General features: G+C 48.6%; 1 protein-coding gene across 1 annotated transcript in view; it reads left to right on the forward strand.

The window, feature by feature from the left end:
* The window catches only part of pfdn1 (prefoldin subunit 1), a 55,559-nt gene that overhangs the window by 18,363 nt on the left and 11,991 nt on the right, over window positions 1-25,205 (forward strand). The gene's annotated exons all lie outside the window — the stretch shown is intronic.

Genomic DNA, 25,205 nt, shown 5'->3' on the forward strand with positions numbered 1-25,205 from the left:
TTTCTGTGGGATTAAAGGAGATGTCTTCACAAGCCTGCTTGTTTATGATGTCATGGGACCACTTCACCTCACAGGAAGTTTTGTTGCCTTGATCTGAATCGCAGAATATGGCGCTGCGGAGACCTGGCATTTTGTCTATTTTGTGATGTACATAGTAATATGTAAAACTTCCAGTTTCTATTTTACTTTCATTGTTGTTTGAAAAGTGTAATCAAAGCCGATTCCTTCTAACACCAAAATATCGCACAACGTTGCAGTTCCCCTTTACAGAACAGATTGCTGTGATCCAGAGTTTCGCACTGCAATGAATTCGGTTTCTAAGAATGCTTATTATTTACAGAGGAGACCAACAGGTCTGTATGCCTAGTTATGATTCTATGCTGTGGTGTGCGTGCGTGCGTGCGTGCGTGCGTGCGTGCGTGCGTGCGTGCGTGCGTGCGTGCGTGCGTGCGTGCGTGCGTGCGTGCGTGCGTGCGTGCGTGCGTGCGTGTGTGTGTGCGCTTTCGTATGGAGGACTCTAGTTAACACACACACAGCTGTTTCGAGCTCAGCAAAGACATTTGGGGATGTAAGAGAGGCAGTGGATGGGCATTTCAGACAGAAAATGAGACATTTTACACAAATAGGTGTGGGAGTTTGGAACAAACCGCTGGCCCTGCTGCGAGAGTTGGTTCTCTGGAATCGGTCAGAATGAAGAGGTGACGAGCACCTGTTATCCCCAGCCTCTCTGTTTCTAGCGCTTACAGTACACACTTCAGTTCTCACGATGGAGAACACTGCTGCATGCAGTGGCCTTGAACGTTAGCATCAGCAGATTTTCGACTGGGAAGAGTCTGTTGGTCTTCAAGAAATAGAATGCTATTTCCGGTCGCATTGCAGCCATGAGAAAAACAGAGGAATTTAGGGCCTGGCTACATGTTTGATTTCAAGCCAAGCATTCTAAAGCATATTTTGAACATTTTTTTTAAATGATATAATTTTTTCTTCTCTTAGCAAGTGCGCGCTTTCTTCCCCAGGAGCAGTCGCTCCGAGTGTGGGTGTCCTGAAAGAAATGTCTCCGAGCGAAATCTGGACCCAGTTGGTCTGAGACTGTTAGACATGATGCTGATTCATTTCCACTTGTTTTCCTTTCGGATTCTGTCATGGTCCGAAAACAAAGTAAGAAAAGTAACAAATAATAGAAGGTAATAAATAATTAATTGAAAAAAGTTATGCTTAGTATTCTAAAGATAAAAACATATGACCCTAACAAATATTATTATCTTAAATCGAGTTTAAGTTTGTATACTTAAAACAACAGTAAAATAAACCAGAAATAGCACAAATTTAGTTTCCAATTCAGTTTTTCCTCTGGATTAGCATGCCATCACACTCTCCTTTAAAAGACCTGGCTACGGGTTATAGATCTTTATGTGTCCGTAGCTGATTAAGAAGTTTGTTAAGGAGATTTTTAACATTAAAGTGCAGTACAGTAACAGAATACAGTATATGCTATAAGAGCAACATCGTGGACTCCCAAGTATGATGCTACTTATTATGAATCATTTGCATTTTGGCTGCCGATTTAAACAAAACATTTTGGGGCCTGTAGGTGCTGTAGATTTTTTCCAACTTTAAAATAAATATTCTTGGTGACATATTGTTGTAACGTCCTCAGCATTGTAAAGTTGATCAGGCTTTTTGAGAAATTGGCAAAGGAATACGATTTTTGCTCAACATCCCAGTTGTGAAGTTTTTTTTTATATTAAACTGAGTAAGCCATATGTACAGGAAGCACATTGACATTGCAAGACTATCATTAGACACCAGAAGTCCTATAAAGGGAGAAGTGAAATTATCAATACATTTAACTCTTGCTAAGGGACAGAGTGTGGCATTTCGTCATGCACTGTGCAGACTGGATGTGAGCCAGACCCTTTCAGTCGTTCAGACTGGCTCTTCTTTCCATTGCCCCTGCATGGTGACCTGAGCCCTGTCACGTAGTCCCACCCTCTCCAGCCCCCTGACCACCGGTGTGGACGGGCTGACAGCCCTCCAGGAGGTCCTGAGGACCGGAGTGCGAGAACTGCGTCCTGTGAAACTCCTCAGGTCCAAAGTCAGGTCACTGCTGTCCTGCTGTTATTGGATGTGCGTTCTGTGGTCTGGAAAGACAGGACAGTGCTGCCCTGACTGGATAACACAGCACTGCATGATGTCATCACATCCTGGAGTTTCCCTATTTTTTTTAGACTTAGGACGTGGTGTTATAAGGGGATTTCACCTGATACCCAAGATTCATTCGTCTGTTCTGTCAGAGTGTTCTGCTGATGGTAGCTGCTGTAGCTTGCAGTTTCTTGTAGTTTAGTAGTAGCTTGTAGTTACAACAGTTTATTCTTGAAAAGCTCACTAGTCCTAATGAACTGCTTGGCTGATAATTGTCAATGCCGTGATGTTCACCCAATAAGCCCAATAACTGAGGCAAAGTTTTTCAGCGTGTTCATTAAAATGTAACAGGCTTGTCTTAAAATTAGTGTGATACGACTCTGCCATTGGAAGTGTAACACTGCCATTTAGCATTATTGGAAAGGCTGTATTTCGTGCCTGGCCAATTCAGGAACAGCTGCACTGCATTGCGTAACAGCCAAGCCAATTTTAACTCTAGAGCCTATTTTACTTTTGGTAATAAATCCTGTAAAATGTTTAATTGATTTTCTGTACAAATGATATAACATTTGAGAATGTAAGACTTCTTCATTATAAAAAGCATTTGATCTACAAAAAATATTTCACACCTGGCTAATTATTAAAAGTCTGCGGTATGTATGTACTTGATACCGCGAGGTGACGATAATATCGTAGTGAAGACCACAGGCAGTCCACGCAACTTCTAACTGTAATGTGAAAGTTAGGAACAGCGTGACAGATTGTACTTGAATGAATGAAAATTGATCGCTGTACTGTATTAAGTTATTTGTGGCTAGCCAAACTACAGTGTCTGGTGTGTAAGAAGTTCGTAAGAAAGGGGTATTCATGTAATAGACCTGTTTTCCGAACGTCTCCGTGTGTGTTCCGTAAATTGAAAATCCGAGGAAGCTGCCGGCCATGTGGGCACAATAGGCGTCAGTGACGGGAGCAGCTGCTTCTCCTCGGGGAGGCTGATCCGGGCCGCGCTCCTGCCTCTGGAGAGCCTCTGTTCGGCTCCGGAGTGCAGAGTGATGTCTTCCCCATGCCGGGCCGGGGAGAGCAGGCTCCCCAGGACCTTTCAGACTCGGCCCCTCCAGAGTTCCCATCTAGGGCCTGTCTCCCTGCTCTGCTGGGAGGCCCTGTCACCCGTCTCCAGACTCGTCCCGTTGTGTGTGTGCACACAGACGCACGCACAGACACAGACACACACGCGCGCACACACACACGTGCATGAGCTTCTGAGGGACAGTGTCTCCGGTACAGTCCCAGCAAGTGCAGGCTTTCTTAGTCTTGCAAGTCTAAACTCTGGGAACTGGAACATGTGGTTTAAATGTGCTGTATGTTTTGTGGTTTGCACGATAGAATGCTAACAAAGTCTGGTCTATATCCCTATACTCTTAATGTTGCACATATTTTACAGAAGCAAAACTGAAGTCTTATTGTATTTTCCCCACCAATAGTTAACAACTGCCACCCTGCTCCAGGACTGGAGTTCAGTGACCCCAGGCAGTATTTCTAGTCTGTAGTATTAATGCAGGTTAATTCTGTCGAACATGTCATGGCTGAGAGATGTCTTGTGTGCTCTAGACAGAGTGAAAATGGCCAGAATTCTTCAGCAGAGTCACTTGCAGTGTTTTTGAGACGCTCCATAAAATATTTTTTTTATCCCTGAGCCGCAACTTTTTATTTCTCGCCTGTGGCTCTTTGTCACTCTCTCTCCTCTCACGCTGGGAGGTGAGAGGGAAAAGAGCAATGTTAATGTTAAAGAGCTGGTGAGGTTTTTTTAATCTATTTGCAGCTGGAGTCGGGGAGGTTATCGGGACGAGAGGAAGAGGCAGCAAAACAGATTGTGTTGCAGGAAATGTTGAAGCACTGCTATTCTGTTCTTTTGCATCCGGCCTCTCTGTATATGGTAATATCCAGTGTCACTGCCCTGCCTGACACTGTGTTTCTGTTGGAACAAATATTCTGTTTTATTTGTCGAAGGAAGGGGTTGTTATTGTTGCTTATTAACAACGTGTGATGGGCCTGCCCTTGCTTTCTCTGGAGCAGCTATTCTGGGAAGGTTCTGGTATAGGGTGTTGGCAGAACAGATCTCTAAAAATAAGCTGGGAGGGCGGTGCCAGGGGGCTTTTTCTGCGAGGGCACGCTGAGCAGTGTAGTGACGTCTCCGGCACCCTTCCTGCCCCCCCGACTTCATGGGCCGGTCCCTCAAAGGGACTGGGGGGGCCCAGTTTGCCCCTACACGCTGGCCTCCTGCTCCTTTCCCATTGAGCTGGGGGTCCAGTTCTTACCCTGGTGCTGCTGTGCTGCTCTCCGGTCCGTCTGGCTCCGCGGTCTTGTGCTCCACAGCGACAGCACCCTGCTGCTCTGTCCTGCGTGCTCTCTTGTCATGTGTTACAACATATCGGCACTGCTTGTCAATTTTAGGCTCATTTAACAACATTTCCTTTGCATAAAGCATTCTGCCTGAAGTATGAAACATCATGTGTGACATTTAACATGTCCGATGCATAGAAACTGTGAAATTCGTAAGACTCCCAGAATCATCAGAGTTTAGTGTCATTGGTTGATCTCCTAATTCTTACAGGCCACGAAGTTCCGAGTTGCACATAAGCAGAGTCTGTTTCCTTCACCAGTTTGTTTCGTTGAAAATGATCTAGGTGTTGCTAGGGGAGCCTGTGCTCAAGCTATAGGCCTGGACTGTTGAGAAGCTGTACATCCATGTAGAGCTCAGCTGGATGTAATGACCTGGCTTCACGATGACTGTGCCTTCAACACTGCAGAGACCCCTGCTGACGCCACGGCTCATGACAGTTCCACTGGGAAATCCACACCCAGGCCACCACCAGGGCCTGTGTGCAGCCTTTGAGCTCCGTGACTGCGCACTTCTGGGGACCAGGGCAGGAGCTGCCGTCTGCTGGGAGGAGTGTGTGATCGTCTCACCATGTCCAACACTCCTGCTCACTGTTACCTGGTATACAGATGTGCTAAATCAGTTTAGAATTATAACAGCTTGTAAAATGGTGTAGTTCCTTGTTTGTGCACCAGGCATCTTTTCCACAGTGTGTCCTTTGAAGTGTTTTTGTCCACTGGTGGCTCTTTAACGGATGCGGGTGAGCAGCGTGGTTTTTCCGAGACCCCGATGAGATTCTCCGTTCCTGCCGTCCCCCCGGGAGAGAACCCGCTGGGATGATGCGACGTGGTGCCCAGGGCGTTTTTGTAAACCCGATGTTCCTAAAACACGAAACCATTAGTTCTGCTTTCAGTGGATGAACTCAGAGAACCTTTTTTTTTTGTTCTTGCAGCCTTGTCGTCTGTGTCTTACGGTGTCCGTGTGCTCTGCAGCATGAAGCTTTGTTCCATCTCTTCCATCTCTTTTCCCTGCTCTGTCCTTATTTCTCAGTCCTCCACTCTATGTTCTTATGTGTTGATCATCCACTGCCTTATAGGCCCAGGAGTGTAAGTAAAGTCTTAAACTGCGAAAGGACAGAGCTAAGTCACCTCTGCTTGTGGACGTCTGATTCGGGAATTGAGCCCCGAGCAGTGGAAAAGGAGAACGCGTGTGCCGTGCGGGGTTGAGACCGGTGAACGGATGTGTGTGCCGAAGGTGAAAGACCGCGGCTGGCGAGAGGAATGTGATGTGAGTGTGGCTTGCCTGGTTTCCGTGGAAACGGTGGGCGAGGGCTCTGCTGGGGATGGAGGCAACAGCGCAGGGGCTGCCTGGGGGCACCGTCGGAGAGCAGACTGAGCTGCAGGCTGGCTGGCTTGGAAACAGCATGTCCTTTCGGATCTTGGGTGGGAATCTCTACTGTTCCTCTCCTGATTGAGCCAGTGTTTCAGGACTCCTGTCGTGCATGCTGGAACAAAGCCTGCACGTGAGCTCTCTGGAGCCCATCAAGTTTATAGAGGTGCCCGGGGATGTAATGGAAATCTTTAACAAGGTGTATACAAATAGTATGCAGTTCCTAGCAACGTGCGACTTGAAGCTATGTCAGCCCTTAAGATTAAATGCATGAGACGGGCTGAGAGTGGGGCGCAGTTCATGAAGTCAGAAGAGCAGGTACGCGGAGCTGCAGGGCCCGCTTCTGATTAAAACCACGCTCTGCGCTTGGAAGGCTGCAGCTGTCCTGTTCTTGTCTGAAAACATGTGGGCATGTTATTTCTTCACCAGGGGAGGAACAGGACCATGCAGCACAATTCCTAGTTAATCCCAAAGGCGGTCTGTTTTTTTTTTTCTCAGTCATATTCCTCCACGTCTGTTGCATGATCCTGCAAGATAGGTCAAAGAATATCATTGAAGGGGGATGTCGGGTTTTGATTTTATTGAATGATAAAATCATCAATGTTGAATATTAAGCACGGTATTAACAAGGATAATGGTGCTGTCGCTAGAGCTGCCCCTGCCCCTGTCCCTGGACTGTAAATCACCCACCTTGAGTGACAGTCTGCCTCCTGAATCTGTAGATCTGTGGACCTCAGTTGCTCACTTATGTCCCGTTGTCTGTGCCAGTGCTGGTCTTGTCTGGTTCAATGACCCCCAGACCGAGGCCAGTTTGAACATTTTGAGACAAAAGCTCATAACTGATTAAGAAAATTCTGTTCCTTGCAGAGTCTAAAATTATTAATACGAGGTTGTTTAGAAAAACACAAGAAAGTTTGTAAATCAGGAGGCTGTTTGTCCCATCCACCTTGCTGGATCTCTTACAGTACCACCGTACTGCACAGGACTTTGATACGTTTCTCTCCTTGGTCCCCTGACAAGCGTTTTCTTGCTGGTGTAACAGTACATGAAGCCTTGATGAGGCTGGTGGTACAGATTCCTGTACGTATTCCTGTAGCACATATTGTTTCTCAGGCTTGCGCTGCCTGATCGGTTTGGGCTCTGTCACCAGGTATTTCAGACTTGGTGAAATGGATGCAAGAAGTTTTGTGCCAGGATCTGGCTGTGTTTGCTCTGTGGGAACGGGTTTGAGCTACAGGCCTGGCTATTTTTAGCAGCCCTGTGACTGCTTGTGTTAGGCAGTTCTCAGTGAGGACCTTTGTCTTTCTGGTGCAAAACTCCTGATTTTCTTCTGATAGCTGGTATTCTCTTGAACTAAATTAAAGAAATCTATACAATCGGTTTACTCACAAAGTGTTTCATCCCTGGGGAATGTTTTTCTTTACTCAATGGAGTCCAGCTCAAATGAGCTGGCTGTTCTCATTTCCACTTGACTTTACACTGAGGTCATCCAGTCAGCTGATGATCGTCAGGGCTTTTACCAGAGGTTAATTAATATCTTGCGGTGTGCTGGTAATGTCTTTCCGAACAGAACAAGGTCCGGAGCTGGCTGTTTAACAGTTACCATGGCGCCGTGGTGTGGCAGACATGCTGATGCGCCGAACAGCAGTAGGAAGGGGCGGCTCAGGTGCCTTTCTCTTTGTGTTCTGCGGAGGGACTGTTAACAGAGCAGATTTTACTAGAATGATTAGCCAGTTTAGAAAAGAACCATTAGAAACTGGAAGAAAGACTCATTCAGAAGTTACTTGTGTAAAAAGGAGCATGATGACTAAAGCAGAACCTGTAAAATCTTGAGAGCAGAGGTTCTTTCCTTTCAGACAAGGGGACGGTCGACATGTGTGTACATGTCTTGTGTACTGTGTAGTTGTGGGCATACAGTACGAATATACGCACATACAGATCTGGCATCTGTTTCCTTGTTTGCTTGTCTTGCAAAATCTTTGGCTCTGGATGAAATTCTTGAATGCAGTCGACTCCAGGGCTCCGCAGCTCCTGACAAGACAACAGCCGGTTTGACTCGCTGCGCGGGTGAGACTCCCTGTGTTTTAATTGTGGGCTGTAGAAGTCGGCCCTACATTTCTGGAAATACGATAGGGATCCACCTTAGTAACCGCTTTGCGTAATTTGGGAGCAGAGCTCGTGTGCACTGGGCCCGTGTGGCGAAGCTTCTGGAAGGTTATTGCCACGCGTCGCAATGCACGCTAGCTAGAGACTGGAGGGAGGGGCTCGGCGTGATTCGGGGCTCGGAGGCATGCCCGCTGGGGCGGGGTCACGGTGCTCCGTCCGCAGCGGAGGGGCGCGGCTCGTGCCGAGGCCGGAGGCGGCAGCTTGCTCAGTCGCTTGCTCCAGCAGCGGCGTGTTTGCAGGCTGGGTGTGTCCGTTGCCCCGTTCTCGCCCAGAGCCCTACGTCACGCAGATAACTGATACCTCTGTTTGTTTTTGTAGCAACCGGGAGGACACAGGCCGGCGTGGGGGGCTGGGCCTGCTCCTGCTCTGGCTCCGCACCTGGGATGGGAGCGCTGCGTGCCGGGAAGAGGGGTGGGGGGCGTCCCGGTCAGACATCAGGGGACACCTGATGGGGGGCGTGGTCGGTCGGCTCACCGGGGGCAGCTGCAGTGGGCGTCGTGACTCATGCCAGCACCTGCGCTGACCTGAGATTTTCAGATTCCATTCCCTTCTCCCGCCTCCGGCCTCCTGGCTAAAGGTCTCTTGTGTAACTTGAGCACACATGAGAGGAGCGCTCTTGAAAGAGAAATGCATCAAAGAAGCACTGTTTTTCAGTGAATTTCCGTCCTGGAATTGAACGTGCTCGCCTACAGACAGAGGCCGTAACTCCTGCATAGGGTTCAAATCGTTGTGATAACTCGAGGCACATTTCTAAACCATATGGTAACAGTGGTCATTGAATTTTATTTCTCTGATACATATAACTCTTTTCGAAATATGAAATCAAAGAACAGTGCACCTGTGTGACCCTTTTGAGTGATTGTGTATCTGTAAAACTGTCCAGCTACAGAGCTCTGCTTGATCAGTCGAACTTTCTTTGACACAAGTAGTGAATATATAAACACACCTGGTTGCCTTGTACTGTGCTTTCTGGGGGGCCTGATGCAGACAGCTGTTAGGGCAAGCAGTATTTCTACTATGATCTTAACAGTACTGGGACCAGAGGCCGTGTGAACTTTTTCTTTGATGAGCTCAGACAGCTAATGCTCTCTCCTGCCTTTCGAGCACGAGTTTCACAGCTGGGCCGCTGTCACTGTCCGTAGAGCTCTGTTATCTCTCGCTTTATCCCGTCTCGTTCCGGTGAGGCCAGTGGGCAGGCCGAGGAAGCCTCTTCTTGTCCATCACTGCCGTCCTTAGCGATCGTGCAGCCTGCTGAGCCGCACGTGTTGCCCTGCTCAGGGGGGTTCAGAGGGGGCTGGTGTGTCTGGGTGGAGCGCAGGATCCCGCTGGATTTCTCCATGACCTGCAGCACATTCCAGAGGCTAATTAAGTGGAGCGGATGCCGGAGCTGCTGCCTCACGCCGCGGAGGCGTGCGCGTGCCCCGCGCCGGATGTGCGGCCGGCCTGACGCATCGTGCGGTGTGGCAGGTCAGCACCTGGGTCGCCGGCGCTGCCTAATCCCCGCTTCCTGGGTCTCAGTCCGCCCTTTCTCTGGGCAGTGCTGTAATCCGTTCCCTGCGGTGTGCAGGTAGCCCGGGCGGGGCTCTGTGTCACTGTTTACCTGGGCTGTGGAGGAATGTGAGGAATGCGAGGGCCGTCAGCCCTTCCTGCGATCTCTGTTTCCTGGGCTCTCTCTCTCCTCGCGGGGGGGTGGCGGCAGGCGGGTTTCTCTCGCCCCGGGGAATCTCTTTCAGGTCGGGAGATGAAAGCGCGGGGCCAGACGAGAGCTCTCGGCTGCAACAGCGGCTCACCTGCACCTGCGCTCCAGCACCGCAGCCCTTTCAGGAGGCTTAGGTTGACCAGGAAGTATATTACTGTTTGTCATCGGTGCTAACATCTGGGTGCACATCTGCCTCGCAGTTCCTCGGGCCAAACTTGAGGTGTCATTGGAACGACTAGTTTGTTCCGGCTTGTCACGTGCTGTATCCAGGACTCTGCCAGTGTTATTGGACATCAGCCTTATGCAAGGGACCCTTTTGGAAATGGTGCTGAACAGGGTGACAGCTTTTGTTTTCAGCTCCTCGATTCTTCACAGCAGGGGCTCCTGACCAAGCTCTGGAGTCCAGCTGGTGTTCCAGGTGCCTTTAAGCTCTTGACAGCTGAGGGCCGTGGTGAACCGGTCCGCTTAACCCTTAATCGGATCGGTCTAACCATTCTCCAGGTGCAGTGCGGTCCAGAAGGAGTGAAATATTTGGCTGTAATGAGTCGTGAATGGAATGTGCATGTCTTGCAGAGGGCCCCTGGTGCTTAACCTGCTCCTGAATCCTGTGTTCAGTTGCAGCTGAGCTGGACAGTCAGTACTTATTCATACTTGTTTGGGTTGTTGGGTGCTGTATACAGCCTAGTCGATCTTGTTTTACACCCACTGTTTCCTGGACAGCTTCTTTCACATAAGGACATTCGTGACAAACAGCGATGTTCTCTGCAGATACAGTTAGTCTGTCTCTCCTCTCATTCAAGACACTGTAACAAAATTTGCCAACGGTTATATCATCCCACTAATGATCCGGTTCTGATTTTAGGCCTGGTCTCTCACTGTTACTCCAGTGTGGGAATTTTCCTTTCCTCTTAGCTTTTGCATTTCTTCGTCTGACTCCGTGTTATTGGAAGACACTCAAATGACCTGGAGGTGATACTTCTTTGTGAGCTCAATCACAAGTTTTTCCACTCTGCAAAGTTATTCAAGTCTCCTGAATGGTGATTCAGGCATTTCCTGTTTGTTTGAGTTTAACTGCTAGTCAAACAGATGTTAGAAACAGGTGTGAGAGGTTTTATCTACTTTCAGTGATTTGGCCATTAAACAATCTTGTTTTTTTTTTTGTTTAAGTCTTGGCAGATGGTGGTGTACTGAAAGGACAGTTGCGATTGTGCCTTTGCTGACAGAGTGTCCTCTCAGGTGTTTCAGCGGTTTCTGTACTGGGCTATACCTGCAGGGCTTGTAAGCATTTCAGTTCTCAGAGGGAAGAAGAGCTGGGTTTACGACCATTCATTTCTTGAATTTCCAGGGAGGGATGAAGCACCATCGGGCTGTCGGCAAACTGTGTGGGGGCTGCCAACGTGAGGCCAGCATCTTCTGAGCCGCAGTAAGGCCAGCTAGCCGAACACAGATTCGCCCTCCCGCTGCAGGGATAAGTCACCACAGAGCAGGGGAACTGGAGGACAGCGTGGAGCTCTGCTTGAAATGAGCTCAACGGTGACACACAGTTGGCCCTTAACCTCCTCTTCCCTCCAGCGGTTTTTAATTTTGATGTTTTTGCTGCATAAGAAAAGGCTTGTTCCAGCCCTAATACGTTTTATTTATTGCCTTTTTGTCCGCTGTGGTACTTGGATGTAGGCCTGGGGGTTATTCTTTCCCCTGTGGAGCTGCTCTTGAGGGGCGGCTGGCGGTCGGGGGTCCTGTGCTCAGTGCTGAGGACAGGACAGTGTGGCTGGAAGCTAAAGATATCGGTGCTGGAGGGCGGGGGGCTGGCCTGGGCGGGGAGCAGGCGGCGAGGCCTCAGGTATGTTAATTACAGCGCAGAGATCGGCGGCTGCTCTCTCTGCAAGAAAAACAGTGCAGTCAGCACGGCCACTTCTGGACGGGATGTGGCTTGAAAAAAGGTGCCTTTGGATTTACAAGCTAGACTCAGTTCCCCCTGTGCAGGGCACGGTAGCGTGTTGTCCTGTTCTTGCGCATGGTCCTGTCTTACTGGTCTCTTGGTGGTGCTGGTTTGTCTGTGTTCGTTTTTAGGTTTTGCAGAGCCTCAATCTCCTTGGCGCTATTATAATAACCAACATCACAAGAAATATGTAGAAAAATCCTGTATTAACCAGGTAAATCAGCTGAGATCGAATTCTCATTTACGTTTCCCAGGAGGCTGAAGGCTTATTTTCCAAAATCTTAAAATTGCATAATCAACTGCAGTTGATCAATTAAAGTGTTCCTGCCCTCTAGCCCTTTAGAAGTTAGCGATTTATTGATAATCTATAAATCATCTTGGATTGGGGCGCTCCAGGAGCAGGGTTTATGATTACTGTACTGGAGAACAAGGATTTTCCCTCTGTCTACAGCTGTGAATTCTGCTGTCCTTTTAGCAGGATCTAGTTTGTAAGAATCCTCTTTTGCTTTCTAATCCAAAACCCAGAAGATAAGAATCAAATGCTTTGAAAAAAAGACCCTGCTCAGGCACTGAGAAAGAGCTTTCATCACAGTCTCTATTGCCCAGTTGAGGTCTTCAGACAGCATGACTCAGTGGCAGCATTTCATCACCTGTGAGCAGGCAACCACCTGCACTGCCCACCTGAGCTGTAGTGGTGCTGTTGGTGAGCGAGAATACCAGGACAGTGAGCTGTTCCAGCCAGAGGAGTGTGGTGCTGTGTTTAGTGGAAACAGAGAGCATGGCAGGGTTTGAGAGAGATCTTGAAGAGAAGGCTGGTGTCCACATCGGCTTCAACAAGCTAGCCAGCGATGCTGTCAAAGCTGATACCTTGACCTCTTTTAGGAAGCAGCTGTGGGAGGTCCTACAAACTGGACAGCAGGCATGTCTTTACGCGAAGGGTTAGTGCAACAGGAGTAAGCTGTCAGGTCATCTTCCCACAGCTGCTAGTCATGAAAATGCCTTCTCGTAGACCCGTAAATTGTGAATAAATCAAGCAATTCATTGGTCTGTAGGTTATAATATGAGACTGTAGGTTACAATAAGTAGGTTTTGGTGGTATCGTGTTGGAATATTAATAACAGCTAAGTGTTGGCCTCACTGTAGCTACATTCCAGCAGAATTAGATAGCATATATTTAAGTGTAACTTTTGACTTTATTTTATTTGTCTGGTATTTTCTCCATTTGTAAATATTAGCAAAGTTATCTAGTATTCTGCGCTGCTGCTCTCACTGCCAGAGCATACGTTTCACAGCTGCTGAAGTCTGCTGAGGCTTTGCCTGCTCTTTGGTGCCAGACCTCTGCAGTGTCTTTCTCAGCTGTTTGTAACTGAGCTTTGCTTTGATTGCTGGAGGTGGGCTACTTTGCCAAAGTCTTTGTCCTCAGTGAGTACAGTTGTCCTGAATGTGTCCGTTAGAGAGACAATCCTCCTTTAGAATGTGGGTAGGGAATGCACCATTTTCCCCAGCCAGGGTAATTCTGGTTGGATTAAAATTCCCACTGAAATCGCAGATTCCTTGAGTTTTTTTCCTCTATAGTGCAGCACAGGAGACTGCATTTCCTGTGGAGCAAGACTGTCCAGACACAGTAACCAGCTAAGCCTTCTTTAAAGTGCTGTAGCTATTTGCTTCTCTTAAGCTGGCCGTTTTTGTGTGAGCACTGCTAGAGCTTTTAAGATTTAGCAGTGAACAGCATTTAACAGCTAACCTGTTCTTAGTGCATCTTCTGAAAGTGGAAATATAATTAAAAACTGCACCTCTGTGCTGTGATAAAGGGGGCTTATAGGTTAGTTGTTTCTGTGCATTGTCCTTTCAATAAACATCAGCAATCTTTTAGTGTTTCTCATTTTCTGTCACCCAGCCTTGACACCTTGACTTCTCTCAAGTCTAGGCGTCTCTCCAGCCAAGATGCTCTCAAGAATCCTATCAGTGGCTGGATATGATTCTGGAAACTCTTGTATACTAAAACCCAAACAAGCTGGACCTGTGTATGTTATTAATTTGGTAAAACAAAACCAGCTAAAAAGGCCATAATTCTTCTGTGTGCTAGGTCATTTTGATGAAATCAAGACGAGCATCAGGGCTGTGTGTGGTCTGAGTCTTGGGTTCGTCTCACACCCAGAAGGAAACTAGCCTCGCAGACATGAGGGTTTCCAAGTTTTGATCCCTAATGAGGTGATGGAAAGCTCTGCCAAAAAACAGGCATGAAACGAATTCTGGAAGACAAAGGATAAATTATTGTTACTGAAATGTAATCCCCGACCTTCTTATTTTGTGTTCTGCTGCAGTGCGAACTAACGCTTTGGCTCAATTAAAGTGGGCAGGATGTTTGCTCAGGATGTTAGGCAGGGCTCTTGCACAACGTTTTTTTGTGAAGACTCACCTTAGTGCTTCCTGATCTTTTATGTTATAATAGCCGTATCCGGTTCCCTTTCCTTTGACTTTCTTTCCAAGCTGCATGAGTTTATCAGGAGTAATTGTTTACTGTTGTGGCGCAGGAATCACACCAAACCTGGGTGCCAGAGGAATCCCACTGCTGGGATTAGGAAGCTGATGCTTAGGTAGGGAGGTCTGCAACCACGTGACTCGCACAACTTAGGAAAGCAGTAAAACTTTAAGTTTTCTTGGGGCTTTGAGCTAGATTGGACTATGCCTGTGTCCGTGTGTGTCCAACTCCGGCTGTAGGGAAGCAGTGGATTTTCTCACAGCAGTTTCTGGGGGGGCTGTGGGTTAAAGCACACGGCATCAGGACCAGCGGCAGGACCCCAGAACCCCCGTCCACAGGACAGGGGCTCTGACGGGCCCTGTCCGCTCCGGTCTTTAAACTCAGCCCAGGGTAGATCCCGCGCAGCCTCTGGGAGCCCGATGTGCCTTCCAAGAGGGAAGGGATCTGGGTGCAGGGGAGCGCACCTGGTCCAGGTTCCCAGTGCCCCTTATCCCAAAAAAGCCAGCCGGCCCGGGAATAGCGATCCGGCTTGATTACAGGGGAAGGGTCCGGGTGGATCTGGGGGGAAGCATGGGCTCAAGGCGGGAGAGCGGACCGAAATGGGGCCCGTTGACGCCGATCTCCCTGGGGCGGCTGGGGGAGCCACACGTGAGCAGGGGTCCCAGAGTCCTCCTGTGCCAGAGGGCTGGGGGGTCCCTGACCCCCCGGGCTGAGCACTTCAGCCAAAGACTAGAGCCTGAGATCCCAGGAAAGAACATCTGTACGGAAAAGCCAAACACTGTGAGCTAAATTGCTTCCCGGGATGAGATGGGATTTTCCTTATGCTCTGATAGACTCATTGATGTAAGATCTTCACTCCGAGAATTTTAAGGGCTACCTTGGAAAAGAAACACTTTCTGATTTCTGAAAATGTTTAAAAATTCCCGAACGTTACACGTGCAGAGAGCACAGGCCTCCATAGGGCACGTTTTTAAACTCTTCTGTTTGAAGGCGCTCCACCCCGAGAGGGGAGAGGGCGCGTCGAGAGGCTGGGACAGAGTGTCCACTGCTAAGCAGCAGGAGCAACCGGAGGCGCTCGCTTCTCACGGCAGCCCTGGGCGAAGAATAAGGCCTTTTTGCAACAGCTGCGTCTTCTGTCTGGAGTGTAAAATCGGGGTGTCTGGGAGTTCTTGCTAGACTGCGCAGGTGGGGGCGGGGGGCTGGGGCTGGAGAGCGACGCTGACAAGCTGTCTGTCCTTCAGGGGTGTGTCTGCAGACGCAGCGCTGTGTTGGAGCGACACTCTGTGCTCCGTGACCTTTAAAGAGTCTGACAGGCAGGTGTCACCCACTGCGCCATCACACACGCTGTTTTCTGTGTGTGTATATATAGACATATAATACTGCCTCATGGACTGAGTTCACAGAAAGTTATTTGCATGCAAGCTTTTGCGCTTGGTGTCCTTGACATACATTTTAGGCTTCCCGTGACTTCAGTGAATAATATTAATTTAAAATCGAAAGTTAGCTAAGGTTAATGATAGTCTTCCCCCAGAATAGTTGGTGCAGTTATCAGTATGGCAGTGGCACAGTGGCGTGGGAGGCAGTGCTCCTGCCACAGAGCTCTTGGGTCTTGGGATTGGGTGCCAGCTTGGGGCACCTCCTGCGTGGAGTAAGCATGTCCTCCCCATGTTATGCTGGGCTTCCCAAGGTACTCCAGCTATCCACAGTTCTGCTTGTGTGAGTGCATGTGTGTCCTCATGTGCTCAACACAACCTTCTCAGTATAAGGCAGCTGTGATACTTTGTAAACTTGTGACAGCCAAGATATCAACACTCAGTCACGCATTACTAAAGCGCGCTTACAGGAGCACAGCCTGTTCTTGTGGTTAAACAAAGTAAGGGGGCTTTCAGCGTCACGATAAATATCCCGTTTGTCTTTTTTTTTTTCAAGTACTGTATGTACAGGCATCCCATGAAGGAAATTGCTAAACAGATGATCTGTATTTATGTATGAAACACAGGTATGTCACTGTGAATCAGTATTCCGCTGTATGTTGCAGCTGTTCTTGCAGGGGCTTGTAGCTGAAAACACTGAGCCCTTTTAATCGCACATCTTCCAGTGAAATCATATCTGTCGGTCATGATTAACAATTAAGTAACTTAAAACCCTCCTCAGCATCACAGGAATGGAATGTGTGTTCTTTGCTGTGTGAGAGAAAACAGAGGGGCTGTTATGGTCACCTGGATGTTTGTCTCAGTCAGGTGTCTTTTTTTTTATCGTTTTGTTCTTGGGTTTCTGTTTGTTTCTCCGGTGTTTTAGAAACGCTATGGTTACTTGTTAACATGTCACCCTGCACTTTAACACAGAACATTCCTCTTGAGGAGAGGGACCTGCCGCTTATCAGTATTGATCAGTATTGCTGGCCCTGAATTTCCCAAGAGTAAGGCCAAAGTACTGTGACTTCCCCAGGCAGAGAAACTCCTGTTATCTTATCTGTTTTCTGCCTGTGATTGCCATTGGGTGAGGTGAGAAGTAAAACAGAGTGTGCCACCACAGACACACTCTGCCAAAGACTAAAGCCTGCCTTCATCATTAATCACCTAAGTGCAGCATCACTGTATTGATCTGTATTGATTTAACTCATCTAGATCGATGTGTACTTGTGCAGCTTCAGTTCTGCCCTCTCTTTGCAGAAAAAGGTACACCCATCCCTCCATTCATGAACTGAACTAGTTTTTCGAAAACTTTTCATAAGATAAAAAATGTGTCTTACACGCAAAATCTTCTGATTTGTTCCCGAGGCAGATTCTTGTTTCTGTTAATAACCCTGTTAACCCTAGTACAGCAGTTGAAATAAACAAGATAAAATGTCTAAAACTTCTATGTTTTTAGTAAAATGTGAGCTCGACTCTTGCAAGTCTGGCAGGACATTAAGTAATTGTTTGCTTAATGTGAAGAATAATTGCCTAATAGTAATCTTTTTCACTCCTCACGGCGACATTTTTCACAAAAGCTGACTTCTGACTGTAGTGAAAAGGGAACAGTAGTCTTTCATCTCTTTACGTGGAGAGAAACTGGACATAAATTCAAGTCATGAATATGGCAGGTAAGTGTGCAGTATGTGGATGAAATAAAACATTAGTGTAACATCAGACAGGCGGTCTTTTCCTTGAAGTTGCAAATGCTTGTTCAAATGAGGGCAGTAAGTTAGGGAGCTCCTGGGGGCCACAAGGCGTGACCCCTGCCAGGGCCAGGGCCTCTGTTTCGGCAGCGCTGGGCACGACCGCTTTGGAGGAGGGAGTCGTACAGCCAGCAGGATCCTGGGAAAACAGATTATAGTGTCGCATTCCTGTGTTGCTCCATCATCGCAAAGAGATGCTCCAGTAAACTAAATTTAAGCCCCCGCGGTGCCGCTCGTACGTGGGGCAGGAGGGCTTCGCATTTTACAGGGTTAGAGCGCAGCGTTGGCCGAAGAAAAGCAACTGGCTGCCTTTGCAGCTACAGCATGGCATAGCGGACATTCTTAGGACCCTATTTAGAGCCATTTTTCAGGCTGGCTATGAAAGCACGCATGACTTCACGGCTCAGGAGCCCACTGCTCTCATGACGGGACTGCTTTGCCTTTCTGGCAGCGGCACAAATATTCAGGTTCAGGCTTTTTTTTTTTAAAAAAAAAAGGCTTTCGGGTTTAAATTCACGAGACGTGCCGTGCTATCGACTCTCAGTGCCACGGACGTCGGGTGCTTCGAGCGCGTTGAGGAGTCCCCGAGCTGCCCCTGTAGAGGCGGTAGCTGTGTCTTTCTGTCACATTATTGTTTACAAACAGGGCGCTATTAATATTGGGAGACTGTGGAGGTGCTGAGGTGTCTGAGCCCATCGGCTGTGAGCTGAAACTCCCTACAAGGCCTTTGGAGCAGCTCTCTCTCGGGCCGAGACGAGGCTTCCCCTGCCGCTCAGACAGGGCAGCTGGGCTGAGCAACCACTTGAACCGAGCAACCAAACCACTTTCCCCCGCTGGTAAATGAGCTCGAATTAAAGAAAGGGACCCCTGTCTTTTAACGAACCGGCAGCCCCAGTAGCATCTGTGTTAGCGGGATCTTGGATTACCCAGTTAGTTACCGATCCTTGGAAAGCAAACAGTGGAGGATTAGAATGGTGAAAATGAATAAATGTTTGAATTTGGCTCTTCATGAATCCATTTAGAAAGTCATTCTTTCTCCTTTTTCGGGTTCATTTTTTTGGGAACGCAAAGGTGTTCATTTCTAAGTGTTTTTGTCTCCGTACATTATAGCCAACTGGGAATGAAGCTGATCTTCATTAGAGCTAAATCACTGGATAATTGAAATGGTGAAAGCCCTGTGCAAGGAAGGGGCTCTGATTTCGTGCAGGTTGGACTCTTAAGTTCTTTCGTCAGTGGTCTGTGCAGCTCCAGTCGGTCTGCTCCCTGCACAGTCGCCCTCGTCAGACAGAGCCCCTGTAGTCCTGCTGTGTCACCTTGTGGTTCTCAGTGCTCAGCTGCCAGGGTTTCACTCCTGTGTCTTGCAGGGTATTGCTGACTGGGGCTTGCGATGTCCCCCTGGGTGTTGGCTTTGCAGCGTTAAAATTGTTGACCCGAACCGTTGTCTCAATTTCTGCGCTTTTAGAAGAACATCGCGAAGTGAGAATGGACTGCAGGTTTTTTTTGTGTCAGATGGCAGAGCGCACAGCGATACGATGCTAGCAAGCCTCCAGACCAAAGATGGGGCTCATTAGCGGCTGAGCTTGTTGAGTGATGGAATTTGAGATGACCTGTCATTGGTGTGTCAGATAACCAGCTCGCAAAGAGCCCCGTCTGCTCTCTTTGCAAATATAGCGGAAGAACGTGTCCATTCGGGGCTGGGGGGACGGACGGGATAAAAAGAGCAGGTTGATGTTGTGGAGTAAGTCCATTTCTGGCCCGTGGCACAGGCGTTTCATTTTTAATAGCGGTTTGACTGACCTCTTCTTGACCTGTGCTTCGAACTTTAGTTAGGGAAAAGTTGGAGATGGCTACAAGTTCTCCCTGGGAAGGTTTTGCTAGTTTAGGGTTGTATGTGCACAATTACATCATTGTGTGGCTGTCAACAGCTGCCATGGTGGCACAGGGGCGATGAATAGCTTCTTAAACACCCTCATAACCACAGGGTCTGTGCAAATCGTCTGGTGTGTTTCCTTGTCTTTGTGTTTGCGGTAGGCAGGGTTTATTTTTCGTTATTGGTAATCAGATTAGAGAAATGGCTATTGCTGGCTCGGCCTTCTATGAAAGAGACAGAAAAGGCTGCTCCCTCAATGCTGAGTGTGCAGGCTGCTGTCATGTCTGATCCTCATGGCTGGGCCTGTAAGGTGTGCACAGCTGCAGGCAGGTGCACAGAGGGAGTCCAGGTCCTAAAGAGAAATGAAGTACAGGTGACGTCCTCCAGTCCTCCAGCAGGCCTGACTGCATGCACTTGTCAGAACTGGGGTCTTGTGTTGCCTTCGTCATGTCTGTTGTCCCCACTCAGCTCTCATAGGGGACGCACGAACAGCAGAACCAAGAAAGAGTGCTATTTTTTATTTTCCTCCTTTTCCTAAGCCCTGCTTGTGCTCACAGCCCTCCTGAAACTGAAGTAAATATTGTGACTGGGGCGTCTATATATATCCCAGAGGCCCGTCAGGAGAGCCGTGTTCTGGCGCCCCGATGGCGGGGATGTTGCCCTCAGTCAACACGCAGGGCTGCCGCTTGCCCGACCTCCGAGGCCTGTAATTGTCGGCTGTCCGTGCGGGAGGCAGGGCGCTGGGAGGCAGCGCGGAGTCGCTGCCCTGGCTGACACTGGCTGGGCCCCCGCCTACAGATGAGTCACTGCAAGACAGACCGCTGATATCAGACCGGCCTGCTGCTGCACGGAGGCTGCTGGTGTTTGTTCTGATGCCAGCGCTTGACGGCATGAAGTGTCACAGTGTGGGGTGTGCAGAGCGCACTAGCTAATTGCTTATTAATAAGACATTATGCTTGCCCTCCGGGGTCTGATTCTGGATCGATGAAGTCAGGGTTCTAATTCAGTGATGTTGTGTAATTGAAGTCTGGCAAAGAGCACTGATGCACTCACCCTGGTGTTTCGCAGGGATGCAGCCCTGGTGCTTCATTAGTAGCATGGTGCTTGAAGCCAAAGCCATCTACTCCAGGTCTTTCTGTTTGGAAATATACGATCACTTCTGTATATCCTACACATCCATCTACTGAATATGTACATGCAACAGCACATAATCGCATCTACGGAGCAACATAATTGCACGATTCGTTCACTTCATTAGTAGCCCTCCTTTTGTGAATGACTTTCCACGTAGGCATGTGTGAGCTAACAGATAAATCTGGTACTTCTCCGTTCCCTCGAGGGAAAGCCATTAAAAGGGTGAAACTCTCTATTAAACAATCCTTTTGTTTTTGCAAAGGCAGATGTTTGATTTTCGTAAATGGAAGCGTATTCTCTCCCCTGTATATGCATATCTTATTTCTGTGCCTCTTTCTGTCACAAAAAGATCCCAAAGCGCTTTGCATACGCAAACGCTTCATCCGCCCAAGCACAGCACACCCCCCTCCACAGCGGGTCAGAAGGAGAGGAGGGAAACTGCTGCACCGGTTCGGCGAAGGGGTGACAATACTGTGGTCAGGCTGTCCTATCCCAGGACACCTCCTCCTACGAGCAGTGCCACCGCCACTCGCCACACTTTCGTGTGTGCGGTGAGCTGGCCCCTTTCTGTTTGTTTTTGCAAGGTTGCAGCCCTGTGAATGTGCTCGGGTTTTTGTTTTATTTTGGTTTTGAATGCGCTGCTCATGAGTGATGGGCGTTTATGGTATCCACAGTCTTGTACCGGGCCAGTGATTGTCAGTGTCTCCCCCAGCTGTGCCACCACACTGCTGGCCTGGCTGCCCACTGCCATTGTCTGCGGTTGGCACTCTGTGCCATGCGGTGCCAGCTGTTCCTAAACATCTTCTCCTGGGGCCGGGGCAGACCGCCGTTTCATCACTGATGCCCAGCTCGTCTGTTCAATGCAGAGTCATTTTTATTTGCGACGTATGTTTTTATGCTTAGTAATTTTCTGGGATGACCGTGAATGTGTTTGCAGAGCTGTCTCGTTGACCTCTACAGCGGATACTCCCACGTATACGTCTCGCGTACCTCATTATGACGTTTCGGTGTTGATCAGATGCCCTGGTTCACCTCTGTACACTGGCTGTTTCCAAGCCCCAGGTGGGGGCTGTGTGCTCCCCTCCTCCACCCCTGCTCTAGCTGAGGGTCTCCCTTCCTGCCCTGAGCACGCCGGATCGTTTCAGCCCGGGACGAGAACCTAGCATCCCCAGACACTCTGAAGTGATAGTCGACATTTGAAATATTCTGGTCTAAAGTCGCTGGCGTGAGCAAGGGGAAGGCCCTACAGAGAGCACTGCAGAAAGCTGACCCTGCTCTCGGATCCTGGAGCGGGAGAGAGGCGCCGATGGTCGTCTGCTGTGGCTCTCCGCTCCCTGTTCCCTCTCCCTTTGCTCCACGGCCCGCACTGCCCAGCAGACCTTTCCTGCTTACCGCTTTTATAACAAGAGGGGGTCTCGGGTTCAGGATGTTGACAGTCTGCTGCAGTTTTATGTTGTTGTTGGCTTTCGGAGCCAAGCGCTTCAGTTTGGAGTTCAGTATTGTTGTTTGCTGCTGAAGCCACTATAAATAAAGCCTGTTCTCCGCCTGGTTAGCATGGCTTACGTGATTCTGGGGACCAGCAAGTAGGCTAAATATAAGAAAAACATTTACTCTGTGTCTCTGACCTATTAAGGTAAAATTAGTAGTAGTAGTTTTTACACTCCTTTTAAAAATATCACAAAGGACTTTTCTGTAAGGATTGCATTCTTTCTAACCATTTGTAAAAGTGATCTTGAGCTGTGTCTGGAAATCTTAACCTGGCGGTTCAGAGTATTAACAATTAAATTTACGCCTGACACATGAAAAGGCTCTCTTTAGGGTGAGAGAAAGTTTATGGATAATGATGCCGTAGGCGGTATCTCCCTTGAGATGTTCTTTGGAAGATACAGTAAGTTCATAAGACAGTATTGACCAGTCTGGCCTGCCACCTGCTCCCAGCTACCACTGTGCTCCAGACAGGAATGCTGTCCACTTACACTGATCCAGACGATCCTGCAGAAACCTGCGGGACTGCTCCCAGCTTCCCCTGCTCATCTGGACAAGCCTGCTGGGGCAGGTGGGTGCAAAGCCGTGCGTGGGTCTGACGTTGTTCCCCTGGTCTGCACCCAGATGCAGTCGAGTGGAAGTGGTCTTAGCAGGGCTGTGTTTAAAAGAGTCTTGATCGGAATGATTCTTCAGGTGGACGCGGTCTCGGTGGTGCTGTGGTTAAGTAGTCTTGATTTGCTTAAATAGTGGTTTCTTTTTTTTAAATAAAATGACATTGTGCTCTCGCTTGGCGATTGCCGGGACTAAGCTGAGTGGAGACGAATCCGGCACGTGTGGTTTGGCCTGAGGAAGATCATCGCTCTTCAAAGCGTCGCTCGAAGGCATACAAAACATTGGAGGCAGGCAGTTTGAAACAGTGACTATTTAAAAATGCGTTTGTTTAGCCAGGGGGCATTCCATAAGCTTGAGGCACAAGCCGTGACTGAATCAGCGCTATAGAAAGTGCTGAAAGCCTGGTTCTTATTTACTCTGTCTGTTTTTATTGTCTGGAAAGGGAAAGTCAGGACTCTGCTTCTTGCTGCTGCGGCTGGTCCTGGGAGGGCAGCAACTGCCAGCAATCGTGTGTCATCCCTCTGTAGCATCGGTGACTAATTAAAGCTAATTAACTCCCCGGAATGTCATTGAGTAGCTGTCCGTGTTTTTTTAACGACCCGGAAGCCAGCTCCTTAAATAAACATGGTCATGGTTTGATGCCTGGATCAGCAGGTTTGCGTTGTGCCGTCAGTAAAAAAGCACTGGATCGGCAGGATATGCTTTTCCTGAATCTGTTTTCTTTCTCAGAAGAAAACAACGGAAATTTCATGTGATCATCGTGACTTTATTAGGGTCCTTTTATTCAGTGTAAAAAGGTTTAAAGAGAGCACTTCCAAGAGCACTAATTTATCCGATTAAAGCACGCCCCATCCTGCATAAAATTGTCACTTAATGGCAGAACCATTGGTGTTATTGGAATTTGATGTACTTAAGGGAATAGAAGATATCAATATGAAGAAGTTATTGTAGTGATTCATTCTTTGAAAAAGCAGAATGTTTGAGCAAAACCCATATTTGAATCCAGCAACAGCATAGTGACCATCCCCAGCGGCCCCCACGCAGCCCGCGAGGAGCTGTGGGGACGGTTCGTCCTGCAGAAAGAGCCGTGTCCGGAAACGGTCTCCCCCCGTGTGCATCACTCTCCCTGCGGCGGCACAGGTCTGCCGTGAGCTTGGTCCTGCCCTGCTGCTGGGCGTCTGGCTGGGGGCAGTTTCCGGCACGTCGCGAATTACTGGCGCACCGGCTATGTTGGCTCTCTGTGTCCTTTTTAGAGGGACTCGGACACTGTTCCCTCACTGAAGTATCCGTTCCCGTAGTCCGAGGACTAGCGGGAGAGGCTGAGCGGAGACGGAGCGATTGCGCCGGCAGGCCGAGGGGTGCCGAGTGGGGACGAGGGGAGGAGGAGCTGTTTGTGCGAGAGGAGAGAGCGGTTCGCTGTCTCTCAGGCTGCTGGAGAAGCTGGAGCTCCTGCCCGGATGATGCTGAAACAAGCAAAGGGAGGATGAGTCAAGGATGCAGCCAGCCTTCCCTCTACTGTACGAGCATGTAGAGCACTTAGGCCAGATCACTGACCTTTAACCCATTTTAACTCCTGATGGTTTTTTCTGCATTAGCGGCCTGATTTCTTACACTGTGGGAGCACTTTACCCCCCAGTCTCTGTAAACAATCATTGGCGAAAAGCCTTTGTGTTATATTTTCAATACCTGATGAAAGTGATATCCTGCCCTTTTTTAAGACTTAGGGAATGAAAAGGAAGTGTAGCCCAAGAATAGTGCATTACGGACTGATTCTAATGGACAGCGAATGACGGTGTTCAGTGTCAACTGTACCGGTCACCCTTTCTAATCACTTGAATGAAATACTATCTACAGAGTTGTTACTAATGGCTGTTTTTCCTCTTGCCAGCAGCTGTTAGTGGTTTCTGCTGCAGTGCTCTGTACAGAAGGTCTTAATTAGCTTTTGTTGCCTGTGGTCTGTAAGGCAGCACAGCCCTCAGTGCGAAGCCTGAGTAATCTGGCGCCCTGTCCTCTGAAAAGCTCTGCTTGTTTTGCCGGTGGTTGGCCAGCAGTCAGGGTCTGTGTGGGACTGAAATATGCCGAGCATCTGCTGCTGGACATGAGGTGAGAGGATGCCAAAAGAGAGCCATCAGCCATCGCGGTGTCATTTCATCCCACTGCTAGTGATCAGATTGGGCCGTTTTTCTAAAAGCCTGAACGTGTGTGAATGAGACTGGGGGCAGACAAGTTAAACAAGTAGAGCACCTTAGTTCAGCCAGTAATGAGGGATTCTGTAACACAGGTTTCCCCAGTATTGACGTACAGGACGTCGGTGTCTGTGACATAGCTGGGCGGCCTATTCTGACCCTTTGTGTGAAGGAGTATCTCTTGGTCTTAAATGAACTTTCCTTTAGCTCCCACCTGTTTCCGCTGGTGCGTGTGGATTCTGAAGGGGCACACTGGGCTGATGTTTGTCAGTGTTGGGTTTGGAAACTTTATCACTTCAGTCAAGCTCTCCCTTACCCGTTCAGGGACTAAAGGGATTTACTGCAGCACAACCTCGAGGCCTGTAAACATGCCTGCTTTGGAATTATTGCAGGTCTTTTTTATATTGGGGGGGGGGAATAAAATAGCACAGAGTGTTCTGAATGTTGTCTGATACACTGCACAGTTTTAGCTTGATTGTGCAGATTTGGGGGCATCTTTATTGACTTTGGGAGGCCGTGGCTATTTATTACCCTTGTGAGGTCCCAGAGGATGGAGGTATATTG

Source organism: Lepisosteus platostomus, chromosome 13, assembly GCF_059453375.1.
Source record: "Lepisosteus platostomus isolate fLepPlt1 chromosome 13, fLepPlt1.hap1, whole genome shotgun sequence".
NCBI classification, from domain to species: domain Eukaryota; kingdom Metazoa; phylum Chordata; class Actinopteri; order Semionotiformes; family Lepisosteidae; genus Lepisosteus; species Lepisosteus platostomus.